This window comes from Nannospalax galili, unplaced genomic scaffold (genome assembly GCF_000622305.1).
Source record: "Nannospalax galili isolate Female #2095 unplaced genomic scaffold, S.galili_v1.0 scaffold146, whole genome shotgun sequence".
NCBI classification, from domain to species: Eukaryota; Metazoa; Chordata; class Mammalia; order Rodentia; family Spalacidae; genus Nannospalax; species Nannospalax galili.
Window position 1 is genome coordinate 2,518,164 of NW_008357929.1, and position 14,518 is coordinate 2,532,681.

A 14,518-nucleotide genomic window follows, 5' to 3' on the forward strand; every position below is an offset into this window, starting at 1 on the left:
GGTGTTGTCATTACGCAGGTCTTGTAGCAAAGTGGCAGTATACAAAATCAACAAATACAAAAATCAGTAGCTTCTCTGTATGCCAATAAAGAGCATGCTGAGAAAGAGATCATGGAAATACCTCTTTACACACGCTGTGTGTGTGTGTGTGTGTGTGTGTGTGTGTGTGTGTGTAAATTTAAGCAAGGAAGTAAAAGACCTCTACAATGAAAAATTTAACTCTCTGAAGGAGATTAAGGAAGACAGTAAAAGATGGGAAAACCTCCATGCTCATGGACTGGTAGAATTAACATTGTGAAAATGAACACCCTACCAAAAGCCGTTTACATGTTTAATGAAATCCCAATCAGAATCTCCATGACATTCTTATTATTTTTCTTTAAACCCTGGCACATAAATTTTCTCCAAATGGAATCTCACAGAGAAGGCTAATTCATAAACCAGATAAAGGCAGAATTGCTCTGGTTGAAGCAGGGATGCAGGACTTGCCCTCTTGGAATACCAAATGTGCCTCTCCCACACCAAAACGCCTTCTATAGAAAGCACAGGCTATTTTGTAAGAATAAGGGACCATTCTGTACAGTGAGAAATTGCTACAAGTTTTTAAATAGCATGGTAGTCAAATAAAACAACATTTCAAATATTCAGCTCAGTAATAAAGTGGAGAATGCTGGGGCAGGACAGTGGTATCACGTGGAGAGATGACTTTGCACAGTGTCAAGGTGTCAAGCTAGAGCTCTGATCCTCGGCATCTCTTCCTGTGTGGTTCTATGTTGGAGCAAGCCACGGGAGAATCTGAGTGAGGTTTGCAAGGTGGAGTAAAACAGCCGTCCTCCTGTTCTTAACGTGGCTTTGAGGCACTCTTTATAAGTTGCACATGTTGCTGTGACCTCAGAGTGATTGCAGCACTGTCACATCCTTAGCAGCTGAGTCAGCTTCTTGCTCAGTTCCATGGCACATGGCTATATCACACAACTGAATCTTTGCAGGTAGCTGCTTGGAGGAGCAAGAAAATATGGGCTTCAGGTACACTTCTTCCCCTTCACATCATATCTATCATTCTTTCCTAACTGTCCACTCCACTGAGTCCAAGCTCCAGCTGCAGAGGAAGAAGCAACCAAGGCACACAGACTGTTTCAGCAGCTCTCACCTCATGGGAAAGTCAAATCCCCATGGTGAACTCTCTTCCATGCCTACCTACATGTCTCCTCTGACAGACCCCAGGGAATTCTCCTTAATCTAAGGTCCTCCTGTGGCAGGTAGCAACCTCCTGTCTTCTTGGTTCCTTGTTGTTTTTTTTTTTCTCTTTCAAAATAGAAGTATAAAATTTATTTAAAACCACCCACAAAATTCTGTGTAATAAGGAATGATACAATTTTAATAGCTTCTTTAAAAAAACTCAAGATAAAAGATTTAAAATATATTTTCTATTACAGTATTCAGCACAGAAAGAGATAATCTTAGAATCGTGATGACTTTAAGTCATGATCAGTATGTAGTCCTGTGCACACGTAACACTATCAGTACTTGAAGACTTGTGAGTTGGAATTGCACGTTACTTGAAGGATCTAAATTTTGGTGCACAACAGTTGTACATGATTTCATGTTTATGTACTGAAATGCATTGAATTGTACTAGTATTGAAATATAAATGTAAAGGTAGTTGTGAAGATTGCCTATTATATTTTCCTTGTGTGTCTCATTTTCTTAGAGCATAAAATTTCTTTTTTAATTGCTCTAACTGAATAAGGCTAAATGGTTCCTTGATTTTAAAAAGATGGGAATTCTTCCAGTTAGAAGTGTCCCTTTGAAGATAGAAAATTGGGGCTGAAGAATGTCAGAGCTCTCTCTCTCTCTCTCTCTCTCTTTCTCTCTCTCCTCTCCTCTCTTTGGGGGTGGAACTCAGGGTGTTGTAAGTGCTAGGCAAGTGCTATATCACTGATATGTTCCCATAGACCCACTAACATCTCTATATTTAGGTTTAGGAGTCTTTGACTTTCAAATAAGGAATAGATATAGTGGGGGAGGAGGGCAGGGAGCCCTGAGCTTTCTCAGGGAAAACATGGAACAATAAACAGATGAATGCACAAGGAAACCCCAGAGACCTACACTGAGAAATGGAGAGAAAGAAGTCAGTGTAGGGGACAAAGGAGAGGTCAGGGAGGGTGGCACAACGCTAGAAGAGGACAGTACCATTAGAGCGGTAAACCTGAGGGAGGAAAGGGCCAGGCTGAAAAGGTCCAGGACTTCATCTGCCATGTGCAGATGGGTTCACAAGAGCAGCCACTGTCCTAGGAAGAGATGTTCTACAAGGTGGGAACCAGGGTCAGGCCACTGACTCTATACCCATTCTAGGGCTGGGGCTCAGGGCCACCCTGCTTTTCTCATGTCAAGTGCAGAGTTCTTGCCATTTAGCTTAGTGATTTATCAAAGCAATCTATCCCAGGAGCATAAGAGAAAGCCAAGAAAATTACCATGGGGGTGTTGGAAAAGGGACCCAAAGGAAAGCACCTGTACCTGCTTCTGGAAATGGCCCCCTCATCATGTCATGGATTATATACACCAGAGGTTATATTATTCATTTAGTCCATCAACAAATGCAAGTTCAGGCTGTGCAGAGCCTTTTCCCATTGGCTAAATGGATTATACTGGAAAGAGTTTCCTGGCAGTCAGTTAGTCAGTAAAAAACAGACTTCTGTTTTAGAATCATGCCTAAGAGCCACCGTCAAGAGTATGGACATCACAAGAACAGTAGACAAGCTACTATTGAGTGGAGAAAGCAAATTCTATAATTTCCTGGATGTAGGAGGCTCAACAAGGAAAGGCTTATGGCAGAAAGGTGATTCATGTGATTTCCACTGAAGTCATCTTGAACTTAGCTGCCTATTACCCCATTACTCATCTGCTGTTCTCCACCTTTCCCCCTACACATATAATGAATGGCATGTGGGACCCATTACCATTTACATTCTGCATCCTGAGCTTTCATGGTAACTTCTTGCCTTTCTGTCAGGTTCAAAGTCACATAATGGAATGTAGGCGAGAAGGGTTTTTCCTAATAGAAATAATCTTGACTCTACTCAAATGTCTGAAAAAATACAAGACTTCCATATACTACCAAGACACCATTATTACTCCCATATCAAACAGCAGTATTTTGTCAGAGCTGAGAACTGGGGGTTGATTTGAAAACAACAACAACAACAACAACAACAACTGACTCCTTCCAAGATTACCTATCCTGTTCATGTAGATGGTAGTACAAGGTGTCCTATTCACTGAAGACATCCTGAATTTTGAAACATTCCTAGCTGCTGTAGTAACTAAGTTTCCAAAAGCAACCACAGTTTTTGCTGGCATCTTTATGAGACCACCAAAGCACCTGGAGAGAGAGACTGAAAACACTGTTTGCTCTGGAAAGGCTAGCTCTTAGGTGATGGACCAAGCATGGTTGATGAAGCTGCAGACATGCGCCTTGGCATCTGTTCCTGTCCAGTCGTCCATAAAAGTGTCCATCAAGACATGAAATAACACCCATGCACAGAGAACACGTGTAGAGGGGAAAGGTTAGTAAACTTCAGTTCACACCTGTGGGTCAGCTCGCTCCCACACCTGCTGAGCAATCAGGCTCTTAGGAGGTAAAGATCAAACAGATTTAACAGCTCTCATTTTATCTAGCCCCAGGCCTCACTGCAGGAACACCCTGGGCCTCAGGTCCCAGGGTCTGGTTTTGTGTTTTGGGGCTGACAACAACTCCCTTGGAGATCACACTGCTTGGGCAAAAGGACTTTCTGAACACCCGAGGAAGCAGAGGTGGGCATTATACAAGCTGCAAAAGCTTTAAGATGTACAAAGCCCTGTGTTTTTAAGGTACTTAAAGAACTTTGTCCATGTGTACCATTAAGAGGGAAAAAAATGCTGTTTAAACAAAAACTGAATACAGCTGTGTCTGCTTTCCCAGCCAGTGACATAATTCATCGCTGGGCAAATGGTTCTTTTATTTTGACCATTTTTGCCTTCCCTTCCAGGGAGAAAAGGAAGACGCTGTGGGCATAGCGTGGATGAGTGAGCACAAGCACACATACAGCTCTCCATAAAAGATCTGACTTGTTCTTAATGAGATCAGAGAAAATTTGGTTTCCTTGGGATCCTCGGGAGAGAAGATTTCAGGAATCTGGGCAAAAATAAGAGGGTGGCACAGAACTATTTAGAGCAGTGGTTCTCAAACTTGGCTGAACGCTGGCATCCACAGTTGCTTTCAAAAATGTTAGTGGTCCCGTCCCACAAAGATTCCTACTTGGTAGTCCAGGATAAGACGTATGTGCTGGGACAGTGAAATTTGGTAGGTGATTTTTATTTATAGACAGGACTGAGATCCCTAGAACAGTGAGACTGTAAGAGGCTTCTAAAAGGGAGTCACATGGTAGTTAAGAGTATGCCTGTTTTAGGAAGTAGTTAGCATATTTATAAAATCATAAGTTTAGCTTTAAACATTTTTTTTTTCTCCATATACAGTCCATCCTCATTGCACCCTCCAAACATCACTGAATCTCTCCCACCCTGGCACACAGCTATGTGCAGAGAGACTGGCCCTGGAGGGTGATGCAGGAGACCACACAGTTGCTGTGATTAAGGCACAAACCTTGGAATTCAGAGGGATAGGAACATGCAACTATCTATTAGCTCTAGAGAGTATGAAGAACACCTACATATCATGAGCTTCCCCGCTCCTCACCGCCACCTCGTTCTGGGCATCAAGCCCAGGGCCTCATGTATGAGCTTCCCTCATGCATAAAAGCTAATGCTGTACCACTGAGAGACATCCCTAGACCATCACCAATCATTTATACTCAAATGTCCTAAAATGTTGAAAGAAAAGAGGTGGATGTGGTGGTGCATGCCTTTAACCCCAGTGCTCAGGAGACAGAAGCAAGTGAATCTCTGAGATCGAGTGAATCTCTGAGATCTCTGGTCTACATAGTGAGTTTCAGTCTCAAAAACAAAACAAAACAAAAAGTTAAAAGAAAAGATGACGAGAGAAAACTACAAATGAAAAATATCCAGACAATAACGTTTGGGTTTTTGTTTTGTTTTGTTTTGTTTTGTTTTTTTGTTAACTACCTGTAGGGGAGAGTGGACTCATTTCAGTGAAAAAGAAATCAAGCAAAATAGATTAGCACTGCAGGGAGTGTCAGGCCAGGACTGGGTGGAAATGAGGCAGGCTGACCCCCAGTTTTGGGTCTTCTTACACTCTGGAGCCCCAGAATCTGGTGACCAAGTCTCACACAGAGGGGAATTTCAAGCAGGAAAACCGAGCCTGCCTGGCACCACAGTCAGATATAGGGCATGGATAGTTATAATTTAAGGTAGATTATTTATTAAAGTGTGTGTGTAAATGTGAACTATGGCTTACTTATTTACTTAATTTAACAGACCTTACTGTAAGATGGACATGCAGAGGTAGGGAGGAAAAAAATGAAGTAAAGAACATGGAAATTTGTTAAGTGAAATAACAGACAGCTGGTAAAATGTTACACACAGCCCTGCTGAGTAGATATCATTGAAACTATGTTCAATATTTGTAAAAATCTTTTCAGCACAGTTATGAAATTCAGAGGATAAAACTTTAGAATCTCAGGATCATACATTTCAAATTCTCTTTGCAGTCATTTAAACTTGGGTCTACAGTGAGCCGTAATATCAATTACTGTGTCTCTGACTGTACTGGATATACTAAATGAGAAGATACACATACACAGCACAGACGTAGCACAGGGTGGTGCTCACTGACTTCAGTTTATAGACAAGTAGCCCAGAGTGAGGAAGCCATATTTGGCATTTCTATCCTGGTTTTACTTTTTTAGTATACTTTTTCCATTATCACTCATTTATTTAAATTTCTGCATCATTTACATCACTTTCTAATCCGTGAGGTTAAAAAAAATCACTAATGTATTGTGACTATTGAAATGATTATATGTGTGTGCATATGTTATACAGGAAAAGAACGTATACTTTTTTTCTTAACTCCGGTCTGCCTCTTTCCTCTCCCTCACTTTGTTCACTGCCTGTCACCATCACCCAGTGTTGATTATTATAAGGATGGAGGAAATCTTTTTGGTTTTGCTTTTACTCAGTGAGATCACATGCTACATTTAACTGTGACCTGTTCTTATCTTTGAACAATGTCCCTTTGGAATAGTAAATAGTCACTTCGTTTTTAAGCGTATGCAAAATTCCACATATTATTTAACCACCAATGGATGGGGATTCACTATGTCCTAATTTTTAATATTTTCATGCAATTTTATTTACAGTCTTGTCTTTCTGCCAGTACAATTTGTAGATATATATTTAATATATGCACATTTAATACATAGTAAACATTAATCATTTTGTTTGTAAATGAGGCTCTTCAAATTGTTGATATATGAAAATGAAAAATTTATTTTTAATAACCATTTCTAAATACGTTGTCAAATCTTTCCATATAAAAACATCCCATAATGATTTAGTACCTTTTATTTGACAGACAGCCTCATTCTGCTCAGAGTTGGTCTTATTCATTGTAAAACTTGAATTTTACATTGCAGTCCAAGTTTTGCTCCAGTATGGGAAAAATTTGTGTCTCTGGAGAAACATCAGTGTTGACCTGAAACCATATGGCCCTTCCCATCACCTTTCAGTGTTCATCTTTGAACAAATAAATAACCCAGCTCCTGAGACCATTTTACTGAGTACCCAAATGTCCTGGGCTTCCTACTTCTGTGGACTGAACTCCTATTAGTACATGGCTGGAACAGCGTAGTTTTTTGTTTTGTTTTTAAATCAATTGATATTTAGCTTACTTTCCCCCAAACAATTCACTGTCTGCAGACCACATTTGAGAGGACCATTGTGTCCTGGACTTTGGTAGATGTTGATAAACTTTTCACTTTTGTGTTGTTTTATTGAGACAGAGGAAGTAGCAGTATAACCCAGACTGGCCTCAAACTCTAAATCCTCCTGCCTCGACCCCTGATTTCTGGGATTACAGGTTTGCCTGTAATTACCATGACACCTGGCAAATTTTCACTTTTAAACTAGTTATTTTGGTAACAGATAGATTCACATTACACTAAAAAATACATTTTTACCTTTTGATCCTTTTGAGATTGAAAAACAAATAGAAGGCAATGGGGTGCAGACGCAGGTCCCTGAGCAAACGTTTAGTGAGGCCTCTATATCCTGATTTACACGGTGAAGAAACTAACAGCATGCCTCTCCTAGGCAGGTCCTGAGGGCTGAGATGTAGCCATGCTTCCCTGATGTGACAGACACTCCTTGGCCAGTCCTGCTTCTCCAGGGTGAGCAAATAAACACATTTAGAGGAAACAGATGGCTGAGCAGAGACTTTTCACTGTAAGAAGTATTATGTCTAGAGGATGGAGTTCCTCTCCAAGCCCTGCCCAGAGCGAGGTTGCCTTTGGTGTGGATGGAAGGTGCAGACCTTTAATCTAAGTGTTCAACCAAGGAAGATAAGCATGAGGAATCGCCCGAATATTTAAGATTCCAGCCTTCTGATTGCCTCCAGATCTGATTGTATCTGAAATGAGATTAGCCATGCTTCATTTCCCCCCAATGCTAGTTGATGCCCCTTTGATAGAGGCACTGACTTTCAACTCCCAGATGTTCTTTTGAAAGACACACCACCTTTGAAAAGCTCTGGGTTAGAAAATACAAATTAATACTTCTGGGGAGGAACGATATTAAAGTTAGGATTATAATATTGACAAAAAATCTTACTGAGTTATTAATTTAGTGTGTGTGTGTATACCATAATACACATGTAGAGATCAGAAGACAACTTACAAGAGTTACTTCTCTCCTACCATGAGGATCCCAGGGACTGAACTCAGGTCCACAGGCTTGGCAGCAAACCCCCCATGCACCCAACTATCTCGCTGACCCCAGGCAGGGAATGCTTAAAGGTGTTTCTATCCATGGAAAAGCCGCTAATGAAGGTCATAACTGCCTGAGTACTGCCATGGCTGATGAAAATGCCACCTCTCTTGTGGCTCAATGTCCTGTCCCAGGGCATGGCCAACTCGAGGGAAACTACCCAGCCCTGGTCCCAAACACTGTGGCCAGATCTAAGGAGCAAAACTATTTTCAGCTCCATTGGTGGGGAGAGGGGGGAGATTTTGGGTTCCACTTTCATACAAATTATGAATAGGAATTTAGAATTGCATAATTACAGGGTACTGTCGGGGAAACTTAACCTACATACTAAACTAAAATTCCCACATGTTCATATGACTTTCCTGGTTCTCTAGAGAAAAATGGTAATTTTCTGCTGATCCTAAGAGTCTTAGCCCTACACTAGGTCTAACCACTGCTTTCATGGCCTTTGACACTCATGGAGCTCACAGATTTGAATACTTTTTTTCTACCCTAACAATCCCCGAATTACAATCCATACTGAAGATATGTTATAAATATTCAGATATAGGCGATCACAATAAATAGAATATGAATAGAGATTAACAAAATCATCATTCTAGACAAAAATAAAGGAAATCAGGCATGGTGGCACACACTTGCAATCCTGGCACTTTTGGGTTTAGAAGCAAAAGGTTTAGAAATTCAAGGTCATCTCAGCTACATGGCAAGTTTGAGGCCAGCCTGGGCTACATGAGACCTTGTTGTATAGACTTGTCCTCTGCCTGGCAAACTAGACTGACAGGCAGTGGGCAGACGCCTTCTTTTCCAGCTGGGATTTACCCACTTGCTTCAATCACCACAAACTAATTTGACTATAGGCACCCCGTCGGAGGGGAGGGGCAGAGGGAGTCAGTCAGGCATTCCATCCAACCAGCAGGCCTGAGTGGTACATGGGGGAGGAACTAAGGATAGGGACAGAGGAAGTTGGAGAGGGGGGTGGCTTTCGCCATATTGGCCTACCACTGGGAGGTCCCGGGGGTCCTGGCCACAGTGTAGGAAGGAAGCCCACTCATGCCCACACTTTTGTAAGTAGCCCCCTCATCCATTGATCTGTATGGAAGCCCAATAAATTCTTTCGTTCTCCAAACTGTAGTTTGGAGAAATATTACCTTGGTTTCTCATAATGATGGTGGGAGGAGGGGCCCAGAAGCTACATGTGCCTCCCAGAAGTAAAATTAAGTAACAGACCTTGTCTCAAAAACAAAATATAAATAAAATAAAATAAATTAAGAGAAAAATCAGTGCATTGGTAGCTGGAAGATGGCTCAGTGTGTAAAGTGCTGGTTTCTGATCAGAAGCACCCACATAAAAGCCAGGTGTGGCAGTGTACACCTGTGACCCCAGTATGAGGAGGGGACAGGAGGATCCCAAGGGCTTGCTGGCCATCCAGTCTAGCAAAAATAGTGAGCCAAAGATTCTGTGAGAGACCCTGTCTCAAAAAATAATGTGGAAAGTCATAGAGGAAGACAGTGTTAACTTTGGACATCCACATATGCCTGCAGGAAAGCTCACACACTACACACATCAAAACAACAACAAAAGAATGCAATAAAGCATATTAATCCGAGGAATACTGTTTTAAAGCATACTGAGTCATATAGATTATAAATAAATAATACAAAGCATTTCCACACATCTGCAGAAGCTCATAAGTTCTGACTATATATCACAGCATTAATCAAAGCTTATTTCTAGAACCTCTTCTAAGAAGTTTCCCAAAATGAACAGAAACACCCCAAGGAGTCTGATGTACACCAAGTGCAGTGAAGTGCTTACCTCCAAAGATTTATGCAAGCTTAGGTGCCATTTGTATCATTAATAGCCGTAAGCCAGCAGGCAGGTAAGCCATTTTAGCTGAGTTGTGTTGCATCTGCTGTGGTACCCAGCAGAGAGGTTCCCTGGGCATCAGCCAGTGGGTGCACAGCATGCTGAATGGCTCGCTCACCTGACTCAGTCAAATGAAAATTGTGATACTCAGCTAAAATGAATTTTGTACACAAAGCTCTTTTGCCTGGGTGTTTCTAAAAGACACAAACTACCAATATCTTTCTTTGTTCCTTCCATACCTAAAAAAATTGATTCAAGATTTGCCCATGTCCTGAACTGGTTCATAAAGGAAGTTTGGGGAAAAACCCGTTTAGCAATCAGGCAGACCAGACATGGCAGCTCCTTGGTTCAAAATGGAGTCAAGCTGATGTTTTCAATGAACCACCCAGTCTCAGATTTAGATCTGAGAGCAGCTGATGTTATTACTGCACAAATTTATAAGTTTCAAGCTCTGACTTTTGTTAGTCCTCACTGATGTATTCCAGCCCAAGGGGTCCTGGGAACGCTGGAAGTCTGAGCATTTGGGAGCAATGGGCTTTTAGTATCATTCTTGGTTCCTTCATTCAGCTTGAAAGGAAAAAGGAAAGAAATGCCCTGATCAATGCAGCAGAATGACAAAGTGAGAAACGGAGAAGAGAAGCGGGAATATGTGCAAGAAGATAAATCGCCTCTATGTCAAATGAAATAGATTTTGAAATAACTGTGAAAAATATAAGATGTCTGGGTGTAAAGAGCCTGCCACTGACAACAGATGAATAAACGGGGCACTTCAAAGAAGGGATTTTCCAGCTGGGCCCCTCTCTGGAATCTTCAAAAGCTGTTCCATATGAGATCGCAGGAAAACATTTTAATAGCAAATAGAAACAAATAACTGTGTACAATATAACGAGAACAGAAGATTGCAGACAGCTCTTTGTTCTACATTGCAAGGACCCAATGCAGGCAATTTTGGTGGCTTTTTATGACATTTATATGTAAATTACTGCAGCAAAATCCCAGGCAATATTTTCTCATATTCCCAGAGAATGTGCATAAAGTAATTCTAATAATAATCACAGGGCAAATACCTGAGGGACCCCAGAGGAGTTAACAGAAAAAGATAGCCGCAGCATAATGACTTTGATGGGCAAGAAGAAAAATGCCTCCATGTGCTTCTGAGTTGTTAAGGGATGAAACAGATCTCCCAACTGTGAGCAGGAGCCCAGGTCACTGAAACCTGAGATAAAATGAAGGGCCAGGATCAGGTGACGTCTCTGTGAGTGCACACAGCTCTTAGCACAGTGGAGGATGGTTCCTCCAAGGCCTCCCTGTGTCCTGGTTGAGTAACTCCCATCATTCACACAGTGGGGTGTCTGCTCACCTGTTCCAGTGAGAACTCTACCACAGATAGCATGGTCATTGTGTCCTCTGTGTGCTTGGTCCCAGACCAGGCAGCCAACAACCAAAGAATAAGCCATCCTCCTTGTTTCTCCTGAAAGCAATTCACACCAAAAACCATGAGCCTCTGGGGTTGGAGAAAAGGCTTGGTAGTTAAGAGCACTTGTTGCTTTTCCAGAGGACCCAAGATAGGTTCCCAGTATCCATGTCAGGCAACTCACAACCACCTCTAACTCCAGCTCCAGGAGATTCAACACTCTCCTCTGGCCTCCATAGGCACCTGCAAATATGTGGCATACACACATATAAATAAAAATAAATCTTTAAAAAAGAGAGCCACAAGCTTCAAATTTGTAGAGTCACACAGGACTGGTACTCAGAAGGGCCCCTCTGGCCAAGCAGGAGCCATCAGAACCTTCATCACTTTATCTTTGAATTAGTGTTTTGCAAGTGAAGTTTGTTAGGACCAGGCAATTGACTCTTAGAGCTTCGATTCCCATTCAGCCCCACTCCTCTCTATCTCCAGCCTCCCCTGGATATGTGTGAGGATCTTTGGGCTGTACTTCCCAGTATCAATCTCTGCTTCCTCCCCTATCCTTCCACCATTAGTAATCACTCCCACCAAAATGCCTACCGGGCCATATCAACAGCAGAAGGCCCTTTTGCCATTACCTTCTGCCTTCAAGACCATCTCATACATGCCCTGCCTTTTCCCCAATGCAGCCTCTACCATCTAGCCAGATATGATGCCTGTCCCACCATGGAAGTTCAACCCTTTGAGGGGCCCTCAAATGCAGGGGGTTGGTGTTGTGTGAGGTGCTGACTTTCTTCTCTGTCCCTGGGAATGGCCCTGCATTTTTACTTTGGACTGAGCTGAGCTCTACAAAATTATGTAACTGGACCCAAGGAAACCCTGGCACAGCCAGTATCTATGCCTACCAGGAAGCTGACTATGCCCACGTACCCCTTAACGGCAGAGACATATGCTGAGAAAAGTGATGTTAGGTGGTTTCACCGTGGTGTGAACACTATAGAATTCACTCGCCCAACTGAGATGGTGACAACGTCACTAGGCTATATAGTCTTATAGGGTCCCATGCATATATGTGGTCCCTTGACATCCAAATGTCATTATGCAGTGACATTATGCAATTATACATAGTTATACTTTGACAATAAATCTGCCAGAAAATCTTTCTTTAAATGTTCTTTCCTTGGGGCTCTGAATTGGTTTTATGTCATTACTACTCCCAGATCTTAGCTCTAGCTCTACCGTCTGGATTAATAAAGAAAAACAAAATTTTAAAAAACCACACAACAAACGCCCACTACCTAAGGAATGATATCATGTTTTCCAAAGCCTTTAAATAAAAGTTTTTTTTCATTCATCTTTGATAAATACGGAGGTCTAAAGGTTTCTATACAGCTATTCAAGATCTTTGGAGTCACTCTTGTGAAAGTTACTTAGATGATGTACGGCACACCAGCTTTCCTCTGACAAATATGTGGTTCACTAGGAAGATTTCTATTAAAATCTGCACAATACAATTTCCATTATCATATGTAGTGACAGCTTCAGATGGTGAACATTCATTTTACAGTTAATTAAAAACCCAGGGTCCACACGAATTCAAATGCACCCCATCCTTAACTGATACAGTTTTTTAGAAATCTGTATGTTGTATGATGACACTATTATCTTACAAGACCACACTTTCCAGCTAAGTGAAAGCTTTTACATCATCATATACTTACCATCAGACCCCATCCTTAGCTCTGTGACAGTGATCATTTATCCAGTAAATGATCATTAATCCCAGTAAATGTGATTTGTTTATTTATTCAGATATATCAAGTAGCTCAAAGAAATAACTTTGTTAGATATAGACCATTCAAGATAAGCAAAAATGGCCCAGTGTTCAGAGTCAAGGGTCTGAGCAGACCTGGGTCACCACTCATGAAAGTGGGGTCAGTTCTGTGGTCACCAAAGGCCATCAGGTTGGTTAATGGGAGGACTTCATCTTGTCAGGGTGGTTAAGACAGGCTAACCCAAAGATGTGAATGCAGGCGCTACAGAAATCTGGCTCTCTTCATCATTTAACTGCAGCTTTTTAAAACTGTGTGTCATGACCCTGTTTGGGGGTCATGTAATCAAATGTGGGGGTAGTGAAGTATTAGACAACTATAAAAGATCTGAATGCACAACAATCAAAAATTAATTCAAAACCAAGCATGTAGCCACAGCTCAGGCACCGCTGACTCAGCCCGAAGTCCAGGGTAGGTGTTTCCACTGGTTACAATGCAAGCAAATAAATAAACAGCCAAGCCTTTAATCCCTTCTGTGCTTCCAACACACTTAATAGTGACAGTCTCTCCTTTCTGGTTTGGGGACATTAAGTCCTGTTGGGCCAAGACTATTAACAACCTACTGTGACAATGAACTGAGAACACAGAGCAGGAAAGCAGCCTCACACAGAGTCAAGAAGGGAGCAGGCGTTCACATAGCAGGCTTCTGAGAGTAGCTCTTTCCATCACAGAAGGTGCCTTCAAAGGTAGTGTGTGGAATCTTGAGCTATGCAGAGCTGTGGAGATATTTCTAGAGGAAGTACTGTAACTTGTAGACATTTCTATATCTGGGCAATGGAAGAGAACATGCAGTCATGTATCTGTTCAAGAAAAACTAGAGGAAGAACCAGGATATTGGAGTGGTATCTGTGCACTAGGATGGCCTGAAGGATGGTTTCCAGTTCTGAGGATGAGGAGGTGATAGACAGAAGCCAAGCAGCTGTGTTCCAGGATGCAGCTTGGGTCTCAGTCGTTGGCTCCTTCCTTTTGTAGGCTCATTATAAGAATGACCTACGAGCTGGGGGAAGGATCCTCATGCTCTATGCTGCAGACCTCATAGCATCTTGTCCCCGAGATCTGCAGACTCTCACGTACAGAGAGCCTGTGGTTGGTGTTGGAGGAGATCAGGACCCCAGCAGATTCTGATAGGTCATATTCATAGCAGAGCCCTGCAAGTGGCCAACTTTCTCCATGGAGAACTCACACAGCTGGACATTCATACGAAGCAACCCCCAAAACATTGACTGCAGATAAATGTAGACGATATTGTGACATAAGGCCTAGTTTCAATATGTGCTACCTTGACATTTAAAGCCAGGAGTGTCTCAAACAGTCCAACTCATAATGACCCTCGTGATGCCCTTACAGATAATGTTCCTTGATTTAAAAAGTCTCCTTATCAAGGAACACAGGGACAATGCCTATTGACCCTGAGTAATGGGCTTCAGTTCCTTGCCACCCATGGAAATGCTCAGACAAGTCAGTA

At 42.0% G+C, this 14,518-nt stretch overlaps 1 pseudogene; it reads left to right on the plus strand.

Moving 5' to 3' along the window:
- LOC115068048 overlaps window positions 1-14,178 on the plus strand; it is a 44,879-nt pseudogene extending 30,701 nt beyond the window's left edge.
- Window positions 14,179-14,518: the final 340 nt, after the last annotated feature.